The 23,026-nt window shown below is 41.6% G+C and overlaps 2 long non-coding RNA genes across 3 annotated transcripts; one reads left to right on the top strand and one right to left on the bottom strand.

The window, feature by feature from the left end:
- Positions 1–12,906: 12,906 nt before the first annotated feature.
- On the top strand, positions 12,907–17,042 carry LOC307028336. 2 transcript variants are annotated; one of them, XR_013804934.1, is made up of 4 exons: positions 12,909–14,575; positions 14,729–14,855; positions 15,793–15,976; positions 16,131–17,042. It is a non-coding gene; the product is annotated as an uncharacterized lncRNA (long non-coding RNA). The 2 variants fall into 2 exon arrangements; XR_013804933.1 differs by having other exon boundaries at positions 12,907–14,575; positions 15,793–17,042.
- On the bottom strand, positions 16,484–19,491 carry LOC307028337. Its single transcript, XR_013804935.1, has 3 exons — positions 18,731–19,491; positions 18,332–18,598; positions 16,484–18,088 (listed from the first exon to the last, which is right to left on the bottom strand). It is a non-coding gene; the product is annotated as an uncharacterized lncRNA (long non-coding RNA).
- Between the last annotated feature and the right edge of the window lie 3,535 nt (positions 19,492–23,026).

Raw genomic sequence — 23,026 nt, 5'->3', positions numbered from 1 at the left:
AACAGCAGCGAGTGCGTGGAGCGCTGTGCCGCTGTGGGACAGTCCATTATCCATACCCCTCGGTCTGCATTTCAATGGTTCCTGCCAGAAAAGAGAGCCAAAGTGTCAAGCAACAGGCAAAGGCTTCCTCTCCTGAGAATCATATGTGTCTGCGCATTCACATATCCAAGTTGGCCAAGTGATTCACATTCAGGCTGAGTGAGAGCAGCGATGTTGTTCCTTTTTTAATGACCTCCCCTGTCATTCCTCTTATCTCTAGCCTCATGTAGATGTGGCATGTTTAGCTGGCAGGGACTTGACTGGTCTGAGATGGCCTGTTCGACCCGTGTGAACAACTAGCTGTTGGCATGACCACATGCCTAACTCCACATAAATAAATCTGACAAACAACAGAGCAAGCCCCTGCCTCAACCTCGCTGAGAGATGCTCGTCCTGCTTGTTTGGCCACCTGGCCACATCCACCTCACCCTGCAAGCCTGTGTCATCTTTGGGGAGGGACATAGCCTGGGAGAAGCCCAACAGCTCAGACAAGTTACACAAAGACCAAAATAAAACATACTCGGCCCCAGCAGAAAACAGGTATGAAGAGAAAGAAAGATGATTAGAAACCATGGTCAGCCAAGAGAGTAGCCAGAGTATGGGAATTACTTTGAGTGACTCATCTAATACAAACCTGGAAATGTTGTGCGGATCAAATTCTTGAAAGCGAGCATAACATAAAACTGTATTAATGTTTTTTAAGTAAAAAAATATTTGCTTTAAAATGTCACAAACCCGCATTCACATGCAGCCTTTGATTCCATTTATAATCTGAATATCTGCTCAATCACAACAGAAATGCCTGATTGTAACATCTCAATTTGGAAGAAAATGTTCAATTTCTAAAGGTATTTTATTTTGTTTCATTCCACCCGTCGTAGAAAGAACTTCAAGTCATGTCAACACTGTTTTTGATTGTTCTCTCTTTTAGGAACAACTGTACATGCTCACTATGTTGACGCTCCCCTGGCTGGTAAACATCACTTTTACTTTCATTGTTTGTCATTTAATAGCACTTCCTACCACTTTTCGTTCTCAGGGGAACAGTTTTTGAATAGGTGACGTTTTTTGGGGGAATAAAGAATAAGCTTGTATTATTTTCAATAACCGTAGGAGTACATTCTGATAATGCTGTTGCATCTGAACAAAAGCACAGCAGTGCATAAATAGCAGTGCCACAAGCATGCTGAATGATCCCTCTCAAACAGTTGCTTATGTTGAAGTGCTGGATCTGTGTATTGTGGGCAAAAAATACAGCTTATCTGATCATTATTTACACTAATAATCAAGTAAATACCACCACAATATATCTGATTAAAAAGTATATTAAAAAAAGCATGATTTTACACGGCCCCCGTCTTGTAGTATATTATTGGAAAGAAAGATAAAATGAAGAGGGTAGCTTCTTAGGAGAGATAAAGAGACTTCTTTGGCATCACCTCCAGGGAGTCATTTTAGTGTGAAGTGGCTGGAGCAGTCTTTAATTTATTATTGATCTCTTGGTTCCATCAGACTTGTCTGTTTGTACATAAAGGGGGTGATTACTGTCCTTCAAAGCATCCCCTGTCATTTAAAAGACATTTGGCTGATTTTATTGGTCTGTAGGATAGATTTTAAGCCCTGTGAAGGACAGGCAATGTTTAGCCAAATCAGATGTCTGTGTAGGTCTATTCAGAGGAACAATAAAGGCTTGGACATATTGTAGTAATAGTAAGCAACACTTCTTGTTCCCATTAAAGATTGAATAGATGGCGTTCGTTTTGCCTTTGTTACACAGGTTTGTAATTGCTTATGTTCTCTGTCTTTTGGCATTTGAATACTATCAGAGCTCATGTCCTATTCTCCTTTGTAGTCCTGAGCACTAATTCCTCAATAATTCCTACCATTATGTAAACGTGGAATATTCAGGAGCTGTGGAGGAAATGTGCACGAGTAAAAGGTATATGATAAAACTTACTACCTTGAGGCAACAATTATGTATTTCTAGTCCTGACCTACTCCCCCTCAGATGGTCAACTGCATATACTATACTTGCCAATCATGTTGATGAGCTGTCCTTTTCAAAGTGGCACCCTGTCTTTGGCTGAGAGCATAAACGCAGCAGATCTGTAATACAAAAATAATCCATGCCAATGACAATCTGTGTTTTGGAAACACAGGTTTTATTAGCTTCAATATTCTTTGTCACTTATAGCTTGCTTCTTCCTCCTGCCTTTATTGTTTTTCATCTGATGCTTGACTTGCATTCAAAACAGTGGCTTGAATTCAGTTATTTTCTTATATTTCATGAATAAACAATGATGAAGGTATAGTTAGGGCTAGGCAACAAAGATGTTAAGAAAGTTAACTCAAATGTGTGACATGAGCATACTCTTGTCTCCTGTGTAAGGGTCAGACTCGCTTAGTCACATTTTTTACTTTGCCTACATACGGGAAACATTTTGTGCTTCATCCCTGAGTGTAAATTAAGACATGGGTAATTGTCCAATATGTTTAGAATTCCTAGGATTTGGGCCTGAAATGAAAAGCCCATTCCATATTTTAATAGATTCTCTTCACATAAACTGTCAAACACACATACTAGTAAATGTAATCTATAATATATTCTATGTGTTGTATATCTTATTGCAGTGGGGAAAAAAATCAAGCTGCTGCATAAACCTGTGTCAGCAAAGCATCATCTCCAGCAGCAGATTACAGAGGCAGATTGACAGTTAACAGTATTAGCGTCAGGGGAAACATCAGTCTTCCTACGGCTGCTAGGGATCCCTCACTCTCACTTAAACATTACATCCAGGGTGTGCTTTCTTTGTTGACACTAGGCTGTATCACAAGTGATTTACATGGCATTTACCACATAAGAATTACTTGGTTACCAAGTATATTGTTGCATATGAGGAAACATAATCACAATTGCACACATTTTGACGGTTTGGAATTATAATTAGCCGTATTCCTCTCTCAAGTCCCTACATGCAATATCTGACATGCATTAAACATGGCTCCTAATGGACGTGACCAAAATGGTGCCTGCTTGCTTTGATCTTCATGAAGGATCTCTCAGCATAATTATTCATAATCTCTGTTTTGTGTGTATGTTAGTTGCATCTGTGTGTTGGACCGTGCTCTGCTGCATGCTGCTCCCAGCTCTGGTGCATAGCAACACTGGGGCCCTCTGTTAGTTTACGTCCCCGCCTCCCCCCCCTCGCGTTTACAAGGAGGGGTGTTTGGATGCCGACCCATCTGCATGCTCCTTCTCCACAGTTGATTTCATTATTAAGGGAACTTAAATGACCCAACAGACCAGGTAGCCACCAAAAAGGTAAGTAATAAGCCAGCCAACTCGCAAGTAAAAAAGCTTGTCAGCTAGCGGAGAACACTTTCAGCCAAGTTTTGGAGTTGTGGGAATCAGATGAAAACATTTTGAACAGCCAAGTTTGAGAAAGATAATCATGGTTTTGCTGTGAAAAGGGAGCAGAAGGGCAATCAGAGGGTCTGGCTGAGAGGATAATGGGGCTAATAGGACTGGTAAATGAAAAGCCAGATGATGATGAATGGGAGGCTGTGGCTCAGTGGATAGTGTGCTGGACTTCTGCAGTCAGCATGTCGTTGTGTCCCTGAGACACTTCACCCCAAATTGCTCCTGTGGGGATTGTCCCCAGTTATGAATGTATGTTAGTCGCTTTGGATAAAAGCGTCTAACAAATGACATGTAATGTAAAGATAACTGCAGCTGATTCTATCTACGCTGATATATGACCCCAGTGGATGTGTGTGTGCAGTAAAAGAGACAGAAAGAGGGCGAGAATAGATGCCAGGAACTGAAGAGGAGGGAGTGGTTTGAAGGCCAGAGACCTCCCTCTGGATTTGATGAATCCTTAACAGTTCTGAGAGCTTCATGAAAGATTTATGATGGACGTCATTCTTTCTATTTCTCTATCATTGTCTCCATGTGCTTGACTCACTGTGTTTTTCTATCACAGGAAACATTTCAGTCATCTAAAATTACACACCAGTGTTTATCTTTGTTTTTCTCCTTGCAACCAATCAGATTCAGTTTTTTGATGACTGCAGATTGCATGCTGACCATGGAAGTTAATAATTCATCCATCTATTAACCTCAATACTTATAAAGTGCCAAAGCCTGTATGTATAGTCTCTCGCACGCTCACACACAAATATAGAAGCGTGAGATCTGCCAGGTCTTTTAGGCTGAGCGACTTGTTTATGATTTACTACTCACAGTAGCGAGGATTCACTTTAACTCTCACACACACACTCCAAAAAGACACACTCACACTTGCACATACGTGTGCATTTAAGTGCACTGTCAACAAACAGGGGATCAGTCTCCCTCCCATCTGCTGAGTGTGCCAATTTGCCGCAGGCATTAAGACACCTTCAGGATCTACACACACACACACACACACACACACACACACACACACACACACACACACACACACACGCACACGCACACTCGCACGCACACTTCACACACACACACACATATGTACACAGAGTAGGAAAAAGTTACAACTCAATAGCATATTCAGTTCAAAAACTGGAGCAGACAGCCTAGTAACAACAGTCATAAATTACTCCATCTCCCTATAGGAGATAATCCCAAAGAAAAATGTAAATGAGATTCCATGGAAAGAATAGAGTTTTCAGCAAATTTCCCCTAAATATTATCTCCTGGAATGTGGTTGCCTGTCTGGAAAGCCCTTCTCTTTGGTCCTGTTGCTTAGTTTATTTAATTTAATAAGAAGAATTTATTCTCAAAAAGGAAGTTAGCTCTTAGCAGAAAACAAAGCAAGATATTCCCAGCTGCCACGCCTCAAATGACTCCCTCATTCAATCAATATTAATACTTTTTGGCTCTGTGCCGAGTCAACTGCCATCCCGACAAAATGTATTCCAGCGTTTGTGCTCAAGCTGCATCAGATGGCACCATAGTCATTGGGAGGGATGCCAGCTCGGGCTGTGGTGGTAATTGTGGCTGTTTTCCTGGTTTGATCTCATTCCAGCTCATGTGCATTGACACTGTCTCTTGCCCAGATCCCCTCATCTAAATGGGATTGGACAGTTCTGGTATCCTGACCTCTGCTCAACTCAGTATGACAGCACACATTTGGATTGCTGTCAATGCATTCCCATTAGCTTACCTACTGTATGGATTTTTCTTTGCACATAGATGGCTTTCATTCTATGATATCGAGCACAACCCCATTCCAAAAGCTCCCTCTCTGTTTGATTAGTCCCAACCATTATCCTCCATTTTCAAATCAATATCTTAACCCTGACCTGTCCATTTGGTGGCCGAGATGCACAGAAGTGATCCTTTCTCTGAATATGCCCTCATTTACCTGATTGTAGCATATTGTAGCATATATTTGACAGGAGTTTGAGTCAGCATAATTATCCAGATAACTCCGTAAACCAGCTTCTTGGAACAGACCCAGGGCCTGATAGTAGCTGTGATTACGATCAGCTGAAAATTATAACTTAAATCTAGGTCATACTCCTCGTTTGGTAATGTGAAATTAGCTGAAATGTATCTGGTAAGTGGTGTTTAAAGTAGGTCAGTAACATCTTCCTAACTGGCAATGTCTGTGTCTTGTGCTCACATGTTGTGCACAGATGTTGTACTTTTTTATGTTGATAACATTGGAAAATGAATAGTTCAGGATTGTATTACGAACACCTGCACAGTCTAATGCATTGTGATACAATTGTATGGATTTTGGTTTATTTAATCCCATATCAATGTAGGAGTTCAGGATATTGTGTTGACTTTGAAAGATGGCGAATAATTGAAAGTTTTCTTACTTACTTATCTCCTGCACAAAGCTCACCAGGTGACATGCTGAGAAGGCTTATCAGCTGTTTAACAGGTCACAGGCAGCCAGCTGGCTAAGCCCCTTAGCTGGTGACCAGAAGCACCCTGACGTGATGTGATTCCTGATACTGAAACAGCTAGAGCTTACTACACATACACCTGGCTATCGAAGCTGACTACCACTCTGCTGCCAGTGTGTGTATGTTTGGACATATTGACAAGCGGGCTTGTTTGATTGAAGTGATATCCATCTGTACTGTATCTGCATGGTTGGCTGCTTAGTATTCCCAGGTGTGAGAATAGGTCTGAATAAAACATGTGCTGTTGAATTACATCTTGACGCAGTTTAGACAATTAACAATAAACTACAAAAACAAACTTGAGAGATGTGTGTATGCATGTGCAGTTTGTGTGTGTACTGTGTATGCATGTGCATGTGCGTGTGTGAAATGGTAGCTGGTTGCAGGTAATGGTGTGTGACAGTGGAGCACCTGACAAGATGGCAGGCAGGGACTGGGGGGGCTTCAGGCAGCAGAGCAGAGTAAACAGTGAGAGACCTCCGCCCCATCCTGCCGCAGAGCCAGCACGCACACAGCCATTTAATTTAGTTACTGCACTAATGCAATTATTGCCACAGTAATTTACAATGTCTAAGAGGGTGCTGTCTGTGTGTGTGTATGTGCGTGTGAGTGTGTGTGTGTTTAATTAGTCATGCTGGACCTGCTGCCTCTTGAGAGAGATGTTGGTTGTCTATGGATCTGTTTGTGAGTTTGGTTTAGTGTAGCAGTGTGTCTCTGTGTGAGTGATTATTCGTACATGTTGAATGTGTGTGTACCGCACTCTCTTAAAATGTATGTCTATGCCAGCGCGTGTGTATGTTTATGTACACACAATACCATCTGCCTGTGACTGTGGAGCTATAATCCCTGATAGCCTCTCGTCCCCATTTCAGAAACAGCTGATCAGTCATCCAACAAGCTGGCTGGCAGCTATATCAAAGACAATGCTGTCTCTGGAGAGCCATGTGTAACACCCTCAGACACATCACCTACAACAACACATCCACTTGTACAATATCATCACAGTGTTTGGAGCAGAATGGCAATAGCTGCAACAAAACTGCACTCAGGTGTACCTTTGAATGGCCACATGTTGTTTGATGGGATGGAAGCTGTAGCATAAAGGCTGAGGTCCCAATTAAAGTTGGAATATGCTGGCAATCTTTTGACATACAACTATTGAGTAAAATGCTTATTGTCACCTATAGAAAGTACTATATATTTGTCTGTAACAGTGTGCGCGATATGACATTAAAGTTCATTTAGACTTTTAATTTAAAGGCCCATGTAACAGGGTTACAAACATATATATATATATATATATATATATATATATATAATACCTATAACAAGGTAACAGTTTTCATAGATAACAGATCCCCATTGATCATAAAGCATAATCACCACATTGTTTTGATCACAATACAAAAAAAGAGAGTACTTTATCAATGTTATATGCAGAAGCAAAATCGTATTTAATTCAAATGTACATGACGAGGCACAATCGCAAAGGCATTGGAAAAAAAACTTGGAGAAAGAAAACACAAACTTTGTTTTCCTTTCAAAATGTAGGTAAATCAAATCTTGATATGGGCTTTTTGAAGTAAATTCAAATCAAACTAAGTGTGTAGTGTTAGTGTAACACTGTGAAGGATTTAAATTGTGCAACTGTTAATGTTACAATATGTTGTGTAAGCTGCTTTTCTGTCCATACAAATAATATCCTTGAGCAAGGCTAAATTAATAGGTATTTTAGTTTGTATCTACAGAGAGCATATGATCCTCATCTTACAGAGTATAAACCACTAAGGCTAACACATTTCAACTGTTTTGCCTGAACTTCAGAGCATCCCTCTTTTACCCACTAGTTGGCTGCCAGACATCCAAATAGGGAAAGCTAGGCCGGTGTCACTGGTAGCTCTCAGCCTTAAATAAGCTATTTTCAGCCCTGGCCCTGCTCCAGTCAGAGACATATTAGAAAAAACCTCACCTTACCCCAGCACCTTGCCTGCTTCAACACCAGGGACTCACCTCACACAGGCCACGCTAATTAAATCTCTCAGACACCCAGGCTCTTAATAAAGCTTGACATGACAGCTTGGCCTGTGCATGTCAGAGTGACCCCATAACCCGGAAGCCGCCTTGTGTGTTTGTACTCGTGCTTTAGTGTGCATATTGTGTGACTCTGTGACACTCAGGCTGGGGGTCTTGCCATTGGGGGAAGGGGCAGACACCTGTCTCCATCCCAAAGAGAGGTCAATTTCCAGGGGTATGGGAACAAGTGTGACTCAGCAGCTACACTAGCAATACAAATAAATCCATGGGGGAAGGAGCATCTGATGATCAGTGTTTCTTCTCCTTGGTGCCACTGCTTTACTTTGAATGGGAAAGTGTGTGTGGAGATTGGTTAATAATAAATGAATGTGGAGTTTCATACGTCAGCCGTTGCCCTGAAAATCCATATTGTTCAATTTGAATCTACATTTTCTAAAATGCAAGAGAGGCCAACAATTGTATTGTATATTGTTCTTCATGTGGAAATACTAACCACTAAACACATTTTTTCAAACCAATCAGCCAATGTGATGGATCCTGCATGCAGTCATTTAGGCTATTTATTGTCCACATTACATGAATCTGTTATTTTCAACAAGGTTGACCTCACTGGAAAGCTTTTGAATATATTGATGGATGGACGGATGGACAGGAAGCAGTGAGTTGAGTGGTGACAGATTTACAGACACACATATAAACAGTCAGTGTGATGACATCTGTTTAAAAGAGAAACCCTCTAAACAGCTTTTGTGGATTAACAGTACATGATTAAACCCTATTAGCATATGGATAAACAAGTTAAGCTTATGCAACAGCATGTGTATTTGTGCCAGTGCTCTCCCTGGTGCTAAAACCTGGCACTGCCTCCCATAAGGCTCTTGGTCAGGTATCAAACTAGAATTACCTCTTTACAGTGTTATTCCTCCCCTAGCCTTTCAAATTTCTGTTTACAACCATGTCTAAAATGTCATCAATTTATCCTATAATACATTTATGTTAATTATTTTAATCATGGCCTAAACTTGTTTTGGAGATCCCAGTGATTTTTGTACTGAAATCTAATCCGTCCAAGCTGACATTTGCAGATCATTTGAACAAATTATCTCAAGATGTTCCTCAGATTCACGAGAATGAATCATGCTAACAGACGTATGGACAAATAATACATGAAAAACAAAGAATGTATTTATTCTGTCTCGTTTAATATTACATACACTTTTTTACTCGTCCAAATGTCACCAGCCCCACTAAGTGAATTTAATATTTCATAATACACCTAACCTTTGTGACCTTAGTGGGTGGTACCTTTCTTTACAGACCATAAGCATCACATCCATTTCAGAACGAATAGTGATGACAGTGATTGGGTATTATCTCTGCATTATCTCGGCAGCAGTGCAGAGCAAACTCAGCCTACTGACCTACATTAGAGGAAACTCACTGCTGAACAAGAAAAACAACTTTAATTTTCGGGTACTATAAGCAGCGAATCAAGAGTGTATTCTTGATAAGCAAATGAGCTTCATTACAGGATCCTCTTTAAGCTCTGTTTGATCTCTTCTGCCTGTGTATTTATAAGTCTGCAGACATTTTAAAACAAGAGATAATTAGTTGGAGCATATTAGAGAATGCAATAATGGCGATTTATAAAAACAGGTAAACTGGGTCATGTGCGAAAAAAGTGATTTGACCTATATATTGCGGAAGTATTGAGTTTGTACACTTTCCAAACACTAGACATTTTAAATATTTAGTATGCCAACAGTAGAGCCTATTCCTTCCTCTTTTTCTCGCTGCAATATGGTTTTGTTTTTTCTCTTTATTTCTTAAATTCCCTGCGCTCCAGACAAGCCAAGATGGATTGCTTTGAATGGGCGTCAGTGCCTGCAGTGCCCATTCTAATTCAGCCTGGCTGCCCCACCCACAGCTGCTGCCTGGGGCCAGTGCAAGTGCAGGATAGAGCGGGGCAGCGGTGAACTATGGCTGCATGGGGCCAGACTGAGAATATAGGTCATCCAGCCTCGCAGATGAAAGATGCATAGCACTGGCTGCTGGGATGGAAGTGGGTTGGAGATGGAGTAAATATAGAGATGCTTCCAACTCCTCTGCATGGGCAGTTTAGATGACCACAGGGAGGGAAAGGAAAGGGCATGTGCAGGGTATATGCAGACGGGAGGATGAGGGTGGGAGTGGCATGCAAGCTGGGGAAATTCAGGAAATGTATTTCTAGGGAGAGCCATGGGTGGGGTATGTGTTGTGGGTAAAGAGACTCACAGTAACAGGAGTGAGGCAGTGCTTGTGGGAACCAGTATCAAATGCTCTTTCTTACTGATGAAGGGAAATTCAAAAAGGAGTTTCCCGTTCTCGGAGCAGCTGGGGCTGGCACACAATATCATCCTCTGTTGGCCTGTGGCTGGTGCCGATTGGGGGAGCGGGTGTAAAGATCTCACTCTCAGTGTACATATCCTTTTGTTTTCTTCAAGAATTAAGATTGACGTGGTCCCTTTTATTGTTCAGAGCAGTGTTGCATCACTCTATAGCGTGAACTCACTGACACAGTTCAGTTCCTAATCAACAGGTTGATTTGTCTAAGATTTTCTACTTCAAATAGACAGTTGTTACAAATAAACACACTTCTCATTTTCCTTTAGGGCTGTCTGTCATGTGGATAGTTTTTGTTGTATTTTCCAGGTTTTGAAAGATTAAAATGTACGACTTTTCTGTCACCTCAATACGGTGAAGTTGAGGGAAACTTTGTTGGGATTCTTTCAGAATTGGAAAAAATATGTAACTTACACTGGAAAACCCTGAAAACAATCTTACTAAGATTCCTTTGGGAGTATTTATTTTAGCTGAAGAAATCCCTGAAAACTTAGACTGTCGTGTGGATTTACCAGAGAAACAGGGACACTATTCCTGGGAAGAGACCGTTTTTAATTATTCGTTTTTATATCTTTGAGCAACACAAACGACAAAAACCTTCATGGTACTGGAATGGTGACACACTTTTTAGAGATAGCTAATAAATTGCGAATAAAGTCCCCCAAATCTGCATTCTCAAAACCACTGTAGGTCATTTGGTAATATAATTGTATTTAGGTGAAACGACTCCTTAATTATTTCAAAGACAATTATTACAGAACAAGAAGAATACATATTCTGAGTGCTCAGAGATTTTAAGTTTGAGGAATAAAATGTTTGAGAGAAGTTGTCATCGCGTCCATTCCAAGGTTTTGTAAAGTCGGCCGAGAATTCTCTTGCTTGGTCTCTTGTCTGTCACTTCCTCCTTTCTGCAGCTTGCTACCGTCCAGGTCAAGCTTAGGCATGCACTCATGATAAGTGGCCTTTTGTTAAGACACATGTTTTAAGAGCTGCTTGTCAAAATGTCTGATTCTAGAGGCAATGGGTAATATATGTGCATAACAAAAGAGAAGGCCCTGCAATCACTCACCAACTGTACGTGCTGCGTTTCTTTATTAAAACATAATTATGCACATTATTCAATCAAATTAGTATCCCTCCATTGCGTGCTGTCTATTAGCCGCATCAGATAAAGTTTTAAATGACCTGTAAATGTAGGACTTGAATTGAGTGTGGTGATTATTCTCCTACTGAGAGTCATCAATCTGTTATTAAGAAACATTTGGTTCTCATCATGCCGTCCCTCTTCCTCCCCTATTCAGACCGTTTTTACAAGAGCAAAACAAAAAGATTTCTATCAGCCATTAGCTTAGTTCTCCACCCCTTCACTGAGCTAATAATGAGCATTTACCTTAAAGACAAAGTGGAAGACAGCTTGTTTTATGACTGTAGCATTTTCAATTTGATGCAATTCAACTGACAATCCCACAAATTGGACACCTGAGTGACTTTCCATTTATAAAGATTGAAAGGGTCTGAGAAAGGAACATGCATTCGCTGCTGTTGCTGCTCCATTTCGGCCAAATGACACCTAATTATGTAGCTAAGGCTACCTGAAGAGAGCGGAGGAGGGAGAGGGGCTGAACAGAAAGAAAAACAGGAAACAATGGGGTACAAGCATGGCTGACAGTGAAGGGCGGGGAGACATTGTGACAGGAAATAAAAGAGTGAGGCAGTGTGGACAGAGCGGCGTCTGGGTACGGATGGGGGGATGTTTGTAGAGGTGAGCGGGGCACAGAGGTACGAGTCCATGGTGAGGGGCCAAAAAAGGGTCCGTCTAGGGACGAATACATGTGAAGGGTCATAGCTGAGAGTGGAGCAGTGCCTGCTGACACAGACAGACTGTCTGTCTCTCCTGCTCTAAGGAGTTTAGGGACACACAGAGACTCAGCTGCTGGTCTAGACGACTGTCAGAGATACAAGAGGCAGCGAAGGACAAGTCATTACTATGAAGGGCTGTGTAGGCTAAAATTCAAACTCACCTCGCACACACACTACTGACAATATCTGGCCTTGCACAAACACTACTGAAATACTCTCACATTCACTACTGAACACCTCGCACACGCACAACTGAAAATTATCCTCACACACACAACTGAAAAAATTGTGTTTGTGGGTTTTCTTGACCTTTGTGCTGATCCCCACCATATCCATTGACCCTTCAGCATTTAAGTCTTGGATTGGCCAGACTAATACATTTATAATGTTAAATAAATGAAAAATATTCACAGTTAAGAATTAGATATTAATTATTAATGCTGTAAATTACCTTTTATATGTCTAACTATATTTAAAATGTGTTACCTTTTTATAGAAGTGATTATATTTGTATGCCAATATTTTCCTGGGGTAAAGTTTCGTTTTGCACTTTTATGTTGCTAGTAATAAGATCGGGACTCTTATTTTGAAGGAACTTTTACCCGAAGTGAATGGACAACGAAGCAGAATGTTTCGCCTCCGGAGTCCCAAAACTTTACCCACTTCGTCTTTGCTGTTCGTTCGGGTTCACCTTGCACTTTATCAGTTGAATCACTTTGAACATTCGTTTGAGATGTTGACGGGTTGGCCAAACTTTTTACCCGACAGTCAAACAACTTAATTTGCTTGGCCATTTTTTGTAAAACAAACGCACGGCGCACCGCGCATGCGTGTAAACGTGCATCGCTTTCTGGCTCCGTAATCACACCAATGCACGTGCAACTTAAGTAGGCCTATCAGGTTCCGACTGGTCACAACAATAATTAAATATCACTCTTAATACAACAAATAATAGCTTGGTTTCAGTCACGTGACTTTTACGGCGCGCAAAATTCAAGTGGAGGTCAGGAAGTGAAAACGCAATCATTCATCAACGCAGGAATCATGGAGGACACCGACTATGTCAAACAATTAAATGAACCTGCACGCCGTAGATATCGTGAAAAAATCACAGCACACATCGGATACGATCCGTATCAGCTGAAAAAGAGCGACTTTTCTCGTGATTTATCAGATTTGCCGGCGGTCGAGGCGATGGATATCAGCTACCTCGTCCTTCATACCTCCTACTACACGGCTAGCCAAATGAAAGCGTATAAAAGCCTGGAAGCTTTCAACTACTTTGTGTGTGGATGGGTGAATGACCTTGACACCAAAGAGGCATTAAACAAATGTCGCCTTGTTTTTGCCCGGGTGAGTGTTAACTACCTATACCTTCTTACCTCTAAGTAGCATTATTAGGAGACATCTAGCTAGCTAACGTTAGCTACATGGACTCATGTAAGGCAGTGTTACGGCTGTCGCCTTGCCTTCAGCATTAACTGGCCTGTGAGTGTTCTGTGTGTGTATATATATGTGTATGTGTGTTATGATTACATGTAGGTACTATGGTTACCGCGTCGGCGACGTTGTTTCGTTCCTACCATAGGTCCTACCACCGGAAGAGATCCCGACGCCTCTTGATGACGCTACTTAAGCTGCGACGTTGTTGAAATTCGGGGCGCTGGATCTGTGCTAGGATGCCATGCTACCATACTTCAGAATGTTTGTGTGTTATTGGTGCTTATGTGTGTGTCCTTATGATATTGTTAACAGAGGTTAACTCGGGTGCTTATGATGTGTGTTTCCTTACGATATTGTTAACAGAGGTTAACTCGGGTGCTTATGGTGTGTGTGTACTTAGGATATTGATGTGAGTGTATGTGTTTAGCTTAGGATATATTGTGTTTTGGTGACGGCGTTGTACTTGTGCGAAACGTCTCACCAGTTCTGTCTTAAGTGACTGTGATATTCTGTGGCCTTCGTTTTTGTGTACTGTTGTGTATAGACAGCTCAGAGCCTTTGAACAGCCTGCACGTTGTTTATATTACTCTATGTTGAGGTTAATATTAAAAACAATCTCTTTACCAAGACCATCTGGTTATGTGTTGCTTCCCTTTACCCCAAAACAAGCTGGGGACGTAACAGAACTAGACTAGCTAGCTATGGCTTGATGTTGTTAAATGTATGTTACTAACTAGCAAGTTGTTAACTGGAGCTTCAATTTTGTAGGTCAACCATTCCCAGAGGTCTGGAGAAACACCATTTTTAAAAAAAAAAAAAAAAAAAGGAAAAAAAAGTGGATTGTAGCTAAAGAAGATGGAGAAGTTGTTACAGCACACTGTAACTGTATGGCTGGGTAAGTCATAAAATAAATATCCCAACCCAAAGCATATTTGACACAACACTTAAGCTCAGACAAAATAATGCCTGCTATAATATTCATGTTATACCATTACTAGCTTTTACGATCAATCTAGTTATTCTAGTATGTCTCTGTCTATCTATACAGTTTGTCAGAATCCTGCTCACATGTTGGAGTAGTTCTGTTTGCAATCGAAGCAGGTGTGAAGATGAGGGAGACTGCATCCTGCACCACTGAGAAGTGCAAGTGGCTAATGCCATCACATGTCAAAAAGGTATTCAGACCCCAGTGGTCAGTCAGCTGTTAATAGTCAGCTGTTAATGCCGTCCTTGCCTGTCTCATTGTTACAGGGTTCAAAATTGGAGCGAGGATCAGAAAGGTATATGCAGTTTTTCAAGACTTTGAGCAGAAATTCCTCAAGAAGTGCTGCACTGATGTCCAGGGAACCATATTACAAATAATTTGTCCCTAAATCTGTGAGCAAGTTACCTAAACCACTACCTCAGTATAGGACACCAGAGATGCTACAGCTATCCCCAACAGAGTTGCAGAATGCATGCCAGGACTTCAGACAGGAAGAGCTGACACAGCCACAGGTCCAGGAAGTAGAGGAGGAGACCAGAAACCAGAGCTTATCACCAATATGGTTTAGCCAAAGAGCAGGAAGGATCACAGCCTCAAGACTGAAGCAGGTTCTACAGACTAGTCTTGCACAGCCATCAAAGTCCTTGATCAAGTCCATATGCTACCCAGAGGCACACAAGTTCTCTACAGCTGCAACAAGTTATTTATTAGGGATTAGGGAGCCAATCAGAATGGAGTATTCACCCAGACCATGGTATAATTAAGCAATAGCTCACGACAGGCCGTGGTATATGGTCATTATATCACAGCTAAGGGGCGTGGTTCGGCCCGACGCGAAGCGTGTGGACCGCTGCGTAAAAAGGAGGGTTTCTGCCCCGTTACTTCTCCGCTGCTTCCTTGTTCCAGTTTGAAAAGCAAACTGCAGGCAGTTTGCTTTTCAACGCAACTATATACAGTTTTTCTCAGACGTGGAGGGATACCGGCTTGTTGTGAAAAGTAACTTACAATTCTACACGTGGTATACGCTGATTATATCACGGCTAAGAACCAATCAGATTGCTTGATTTGACTTGTCCGTTTTATAACGTACAATGTTCTATTTCTGTTCCTTGTTGTATACATTACAGGTATGGATGCAAATACGAGGCAACTGCCCGAAAGCAGTATGAAGAAGTACAAAGTCTGCACCACCAGGGTTTCAGCTGTAAAGACAGCGGGCTTTGGCTGAACCCTCAATGGCCATACATGGGAGCGTCGCCAGACGGATGTGTCACGTGCACCTGCCATAGAACTGGTATCTGTGAGATAAAGGTAAGTTATTTGCTCAGTATTGTGCTACAGTAAAGCGGGTAAGTATAGGATTGTGACATGATCCTGAGTCTGGGGATCCTCTCCCAATACATTTTGAGCTGCAGACACTTATTTACAGTACAATATATTACTTTTCTTTTCATTGAACTTTTAGTGCCCACACAGCAAACAAGAGGAGGCCAATCTTCGCTTGGTGCTGGAGAACCGGGCTTCTGTCTCGTCAACGATGGGGGCACTGTGAAGCTGGACAGGAGACATGCCTACTACCATCAAGTACAGGCTCAGCTCCACGTCGTTGACGTTGACTACTGCGACTTTGTTGTCTGGACTAAAAATGACCTCTTTGTAGAGAATTGTGCGTGATGTGGACCTGTGGGACAACATCATTCCCAGAGTTGAGAGTTTCTTCAGACTATGTGTTCTCCCTGAAGTGTTGGGACAGCAACTTACAAGGGGAAAGCTAAAAGTCATAAAGAGTTGGTGTGCTCATTTTTTTCCACAAGAACATGATAGTGCATAACTATCAGGTGACTAAAAGCCTCCTCTCCCTGTCTGCTGTTCCATTTTTCCGTTTCAGTTGCAAGATGATCAGGAGGCAGAGAAGGCGTGATTACCAGCACCTGTGGTCTGTCCTGGTCCCGGAAGTTGTGGTTCTCTCCTTGTTGCATTATTATTTGCACAGTGGCAGCTCTTTAACCTGCATTACAGCACCTTCATATTCACTGACCACACTCACTAGAGGAAGTAGGGCTGTGTGATATATTGCTATTGTAAAAAAGATGTTTACTGAAAAGATTAAATGATACTAAGAAGACTGAATAATACATGGTTTCTTATTTACATTTACAATAACCCTCAATGGCCATACATGGGAGCGTCACAAGACCAATTGTCATCTCTAGAATATTGTTGAATGAATTAAGCCTGAATGTAGATCAAAGTTGTATATTGAGTAGGGCTACACAATTTACAACAAACAAAAAGATGTTTACTGAAAAGACTTGAACACAAGATGTTTGAACACAAAAAGATGTTTACTGAAAAGATTAAATGATACTGAATAATACATGGTTTCTTATTTACAATACTACAGCTCCATGACTTTACTCCAATGGGACGACAGACACACTGACAGATTAGACAAGGCACAGCAAATAACCCCAATCTTGTCAATTAATGCTAGGGCCTCACCTGGTTTTGTTAGCATGTGCTCTATGGGCACAGCCCTGCTTTGCAGAATCTGATATTTTCTTCTGACTAATCCTATGACTCTTTCGACATGAATACGCACATTAGCTATTTTTCTTGTCTCTTCCACCTCGTATGCTGACTTTTCCCCTGGTGAATGCAGGCATCTTTAGTGAAGCACAGTAAAATCCCACACTATCGCCAATATCGAACCCACGGTCTGCTAGGACAATATCTCCAGGTAACAGGTTTTTTAGGAGCCCACTCTGTATTGTGATCTGTTTATCACTAACTCTTCCTCCCCAGGCACAAGATGTGTAAGTGACATAGCCTTGGGGAGCAACACCAATCAGAAATGTAACAGTATGGTGATGCTTTTAGTTGGACCATGTTTGTGCTCTAGCTAGTAAATTAGACGGCCTCTCAATAAAAACTTCAAAACAGTCAACAATCACAGCAACTCTACATCCAAATGCCTGTCTGAATCCCATTGGCATTGTAGCTTGAAGTACGCTCTGGCCACTCAATTATAAATTCTGTACTCTCATGAAGTATGTCAATTCACTTATGCCAAATTCTAGAAGCAGTGGAGAGAGAGAGATGTTGAACCTGAAAGCCAAATCTTTCAGAGGGGGATTTAGTCTCAGCCTCAGCAAAACTAAAATGAACTGTTCAAATTTGGAGAGCACATAGGGCCACAGGTGATGTAGGGCTCGCACAGTTGAAAAACCTGAAGTAAAACTAAGAAGTTGGGGAGCCCGGTGTAAAACTTTGTCTTCTCTTCGTTGTTCTCAAAGGACTCCTGGTTGAACTTTGTGTCCAGTGCCTTTGTCCGAAGATTTCCCAGCTCTGTTGTGTTCTGTCTCAGAACATCCTCCATCCTCTCGATGTCCTCCATCGTTAAATCAGTCTGGCATCCTGCATCTGCATACAATATAGCAGTAGCAAGCATAATTAGTTATTTAAAATAGTCAAATATGAATGTGAATTGTTGTGAAGTTATCTTTTTGACAACCTTTTTACAGACATGCAAGTTCTCTGTTCCAATTATTGCAGATTCTCAAGTTAGTACTCTATTTTCTAAACCTAAACCTAATTCAAAGTTTGCATTGATTTTCTGACAATTACATGTGTAATATTTAATAATAATGCTGGTGGTTAATTTACCTTGTTGGTCATTTAATATCCCACTGGTGTCCTCTGGTTGTGGGCTGTCAGACGGGGGCTGCGTCGGTTCTGGGCTCTCGGTTGTCTGCAGGAGATCCAACAAAGCCTCTGCACATTCTGATTGTCTTTGTTGGTCTTCCTTGAGCTCCATCCTCTGCTCTCGTCAAAGAGATGCCTCTGATCTGGACTTACTTGTTGTGTGGTAACCGAGGCTAACAGTGGGAGCCCAGTCTACCGACTCAACGTCACCCAAAGCGCTAGGGCACCCTAAAAAGTCCCAACAAAGTCCATATTAGACTACAGGTAACTTAAACATGATCAGTATTACTAAGTAAATAAGCATTTAACCACAACCCAATAATACATAAACGAAGCCACAAAAACCAAGTTAGCTAATACCTCTGATGAAGTGGTCGCTGCAGACACGTGCATTAGACGACTCTGCTCCTCCCGACCGCAGATGTAGGTTTGAAAGCCATTTTTTCCGGCGTTCTTCGGTTAGCTTCTGAAATTGCTCAGCTTTATGGACGATAACCTTCGGTACTCGGTAAAACCTCTTGTTTTTCTCTCGGCCGGATCGATTGGAACAACCGTAAACTACACAACACACCGGCATTTTCACAATGGTAACAGCAGCTAGATCCTCTGTAGAAAATTACTTCCTGACCTCCAATGGAATTTCGCGCCAAAGGAACGCAGCGGTGAGACGTCAAGTGAAACCAAGCTATTAACATTTATCTATTTCCGGATGCACATTTTGCTGTTTTCTGTCCTTATTTCTTTATGTTTAAAACTGGTTGCCACAGATGGCAACCAAAGGCCAAGAAGTGGTTGACATTTTTTCTGAATGGTTGCCAATGGCAACCTGGCAACCGTTACTGTCGAGCCCTGACTTCAATAAATGGTAAAACAAAAAAGGAAAGGTTCTGGCTCAATTTCGGTTTTGTTAGCTTGATAGCTGATTGCAGCTGTGTATGTTGCTAGCGGGTTGTTAGGCCACCTCACGAGCTGCGCTAGGTGATGTAAACAAGAACACCTCCATAGACCAGACCGTATTAGTTTGTAGACTGCTCGGTTCAGGGTCCAGCCTACTGCTGCGGTGCTGCTTCTCTATAAATCCATGCTGAATTGGACCTTCTGTTTCATTCTTCTTCTTTAATGGCGACTTCCAAACAGAGTAGATGAGAAATATCGCCACCTACTGTATCACTGCAGCATTGTTCTTTGTTACTTCCGTTTCATTACAATGACTTCCGTTACAGCAAGAATCCCCCTCACACACATAGGTGAAACATGTATGCACATTCCCTACTGAGAATTTTTCAGTAAAATGTTTTCAGTTGTGTGTGTGCGAGGTTCATTTTCAGTTGTGTGTGTGTGTGAGGTGTTCAGTAGTGAATATGAGAGGATTTCAATAGTGTGTGTGCAAGGCCAGATGCTTTCAGTAGTGTGTGAGGTGTTCAGTAGTGAATATGAGAGGATTTCAATAGTGTGTGTGTGAGGTTAATTTTCAGTTGAATCTGAATGTGAGAGTATTTCAGTAGTTTGTGTGCAAGGCCAGATGTTTTCGGTAGTGTGTGCGCGAGGTTAGTTTGAATTTTGGCCCCTCATACATTGCAACCCCCCTCATCCAAATCCTTCCTCCCAGAGCTGATGCAGACAATAGGGAACCTTTTACTACTCCTACACACCAAGACGACCTCAAAGAGCAAGTGCCACTAGCGGCAACTGATCAAAAGCTTTGCATCGCCTCCTGTTGCTGCACGTTCCACAAACACCCTCAAAATGATGTGCACATGCATACAACTTGTTTACAATAGAACTTAAGTTCCCTACCTACTGCAATAATAATCTTTTTAGCTCTGACCGATTGCATTAAAGCAAATTCTAACGGTCAGTCCACAAAAAATTATCCCCCTTTGTGTGCGTAAAGGCATTATCGAGTGGAAGCATTATATTCGGTCCAAGTTTTAGCCCATTTTTTATTTTAATTTTGTTTTAATCAATTATACATAGCACTTAATAGTGAATGTGTCTGCAATCTTTTGACTGCCCACACTTTTTTATGTGCTACTGTTTTTTCCAAATGCTTTTTTCAAATATCAGTCCATGTGAGCTGAAAGCTAATTATTCATCAGCAGAGGTGAAGGGACATAAATGGCCCAGGCAGCAGTAGCCGTTGTCTCATCTGCTCTACTTGCTGCCTCCATGACAACAAACATACTGTATGTCTGGGACAGGAGCCAAGCTGCCATGGACACTAAAATTCTGACAACTGGTGTAAATTGCAGTGAAAGATTTTATTATTGTTAACGCAGACAAGCATTCCCAAGCTGTGGTTTGCATGCTTTAGGATTCAATTTCATACCCCTACATCTGAATTGCTCCAATGGGCATAGAAAACAAACAAAGATAACAGTTGAGATTGATTAGCATCACACGTCTTATACAGGGCTGCAACTGTAAAGTATTAATAATCTGCCACTTATTTTCTTGAAAATAATAGTGATGTCACTCCAAGTTTCTCAAAGTTCAATGTGATGTCTGAAGATGTCATGTATTGTCTTCAATCCAAAAATCCTAAGGTTAATATTATATAAAACGGATAGAAGGAGTACATCTTTGGGACTCAAATCTGATTTTTTTGTCATTTTTGCACACAAAATGACTTTAACCATTCATAGGTTATCAAAATAGCTAGTTTTTCTGGTGTTGTTAAACTAATCAATACGTCTCATATGAATGAAAAATGAGCTAAAAAGTCCCTGCCTGCCAACTGCCACACAGTGGGAAGGTCACTGTCAATCTAATCAGTGTAATTTAGGTGCTTCTCTCTCCACCCATCTGAGAACAGCTAAATGCATTATGGGCAGTAACCTGCTGGGTGTGTGTCTCCCTGCCTTTCTGTCTGGATGTCTTTGTCACTGTGTCAGTCAGTGTGTCTCCCTGTTCTTCTTTGTGAGAGTCGGCATGGTGCAAGTGTAAGAGCCAGCAGTCCCACAGCAGATGAGCTGTTGCAACGATTGGCTGGTCCCTGCTGAGTGCTGATAGGTCTCTGTCCCTTCCTGTTCAAACAGGGGTCTAATCAGACACTTTAGCAGGCTGTCTTGTTCAAACACACCATGCTCTGCACTGGGGATCTGGCAAACACAGACTTGTATTCATGTGTGTGAGTACATGCTGAGGGTCAGTATAATTAGTGTTGGTGAGGAGAAGGAAGTGGGATGTAGAAATCTGTCTTGCTCATCTCTCCTGCAGCTTGGTCCTCATTCTGTCACAACGCCCTGTCTGTAATACATTTCAGTCCCTAATCTTCTACTGATGATGATGATGATGATGGTGTGTGTGTGTGTGTGTGTGTGTGTGTGTGTGTGTGTGTGTGTGTGTGTGTGTGTGTGTGTGTGTGTACGTGTGTGTGTGTGTGTTAGTGTGTGTGTGTGTGTGTGTGTGTGTGTGTGTGTGTGTGTGTGTGTGTGTGTGTGTGTGTGTGTGTGTGTGTGTGTGTGTGTGTGTGTGTGTGTGTGTGTGTGGGGGGGGTATCTTGGGTCATTGATATGGGACTAAAAACATCCATTTGGACAAATGTCCCCATTGTATCTCTGTTGTAATGGTCAATTAAGTACCCTTTCCTACTGTATGTTCTGCCTCCATTGCTTTTTTTCCCACCCATCTGCTTTTTTCCTTCCCAAATGTGTGCTTTACAATCATCCCCATTTGTCCAACCCTATCTCAGCTGTATTAGAACTTTTAGTTGTGAACTAGTCTATAAATAAATCAGACCCAACATTTGACCATGAATGTTCCCAAGATCAGCTGAGCCTTGTCAATGTAACTAAGTGTAGAGAAAACATTTCTGGCTGCATTCGGTTACCTCATGTGTTTGTCACAATATGTTTTTTTGTTTTGTTTCCTTTCACTTTTTTGTTAACGTTTTTGCAAATTTTCATCCAGCACAGCGGAGCCTCACTGTTCCGGAAATTGCATCTTATTGAAAGCTTTACTTTGGCATAACTCTCTGACAGACTTTGTGTGAAGCAGCTTCAGGTGCTACAAGTGTTTGAAGTACTGCAAGGGAGAGATGGAAATTGCAGCCACGAGTGAACTGGTTAGATAAAGAGGTTTAGAAGCTTTTCACTCTTTAAACCACTGCTGTAATGTTTGATTGAATGAATACAAACCTCAATTGTCTATACCCCAACGTAGATGCTCGGCAATCAGGCACATTTTTCAAGTTTTGCACGTGGCGTGATAGAGATATGCTGTCATCTGAATGAATGCAGCTGTCTGTAATGGCTCCATCAGGCTTAGCTGCATCTCACGGCCGTTAGCAAGACTTGAACAATTGATGTGCCAATTCCAAGTTTGAAAACAATTGTTAATAAGCACGAGGTTGATCTCCCGATGAAAAGGCACTGAATAAATACATGTATTACATTACGTTTTGAGGGTGTTGTTTTCTGGCTCTGTCAGAAATACACTGACTGTAACCTCCACTGTGTATGTACTGTCGCCAGACTACTTCAATGCTCACCTGTCCGATGCTTTGACCGCAGCCACTCTTGGCCCTCTCCTGCTCAACCACACACACCAGCTACCCATAAACACAAAGCACCACCCCATTTAGCCACGATCAAATACATTAGTATTATTGGAAAACATTTCTTACCTAGGCAAGCAAATCTGGAGAGGAAACAT

Source organism: Notothenia rossii (genome assembly GCF_949606895.1).
Source record: "Notothenia rossii genome assembly, chromosome: 2".
NCBI lineage: Eukaryota > Metazoa > Chordata > Actinopteri > Perciformes > Nototheniidae > Notothenia > Notothenia rossii.
The sequence above is the reverse complement of the archived record's forward strand: the minus strand, read 5'-3'. Positions and strand labels throughout refer to the sequence as shown.